Source organism: Microtus ochrogaster, unplaced genomic scaffold (genome assembly GCF_000317375.1).
Source record: "Microtus ochrogaster isolate Prairie Vole_2 unplaced genomic scaffold, MicOch1.0 UNK80, whole genome shotgun sequence".
In the NCBI taxonomy this organism is placed as follows: domain Eukaryota; kingdom Metazoa; phylum Chordata; class Mammalia; order Rodentia; family Cricetidae; genus Microtus; species Microtus ochrogaster.
In genome coordinates, this window is record NW_004949178.1 from 236,500 (window position 1) to 237,332 (window position 833).

Below are 833 nucleotides of genomic sequence, written 5' to 3' on the forward strand. Positions count from 1 at the left end.
TTAATGACCTAGAAATGAATTCTGTAGTTGAAAAGTCTTTGCATTTGAAGTATTAAGCTAAATAAAACAAAATGATTTATGGACAACACAGAATTACAAACCTCACTTTGTCATGTGTGGGATTATTGTATTTAATTTATCTTATTAAGATGGGATCTCACTTATCTCAGGCTAGATTATATGTAGCCAGGATCTTGAGCTCCTTCACCTTCCTGTCATTACTTCCCAGGTGCTTGGATTATAGGTTGTGCACTACCGCGTCCAGTTTCTACAGTTTATGTACCTAAGCCCAGGCATCATAGGCGAGCACTCTACCAACCAAGCTACATCTCCAGCACTAATTCTGTGTTTCTGAGATAGCATCTACTGTGTGTCCCAGACTGGCCTCAAATTTATTAGCTTCCATACTCTGGAGTGCTTGGATAATAGGTGTGTGCATGACCAACTGTTTTAGGGTTTTGGTTTCTGTGAAGAGACACATGACCACAGCAACTCTTATTAAGTAAAAACATCTAATTGAATGACTTATAGTTTCAGAGATTTATCCATTATCATCATGGCGGGAAATGGTAGCATGCAGGCAGACATGGTGCTGGAGAAGAAGCTGAGAGTTAACACATCTTTTTATCTGCAGGAAACAGGAAGTGATCTGAGATACTGGGCATGGCTTGAGCATACATGAGCCCTCAAAACCCACCTCTACAGTGACACACTTCCTCCAACAAGACCACACTTTCTAATAGTGCCACTCTCTATTATCTTATGGGGGCAATTCATTCAAGCAACCACACCAATATCCTTGTAAAGGATATTGTAAAGGATAGCATTTAATC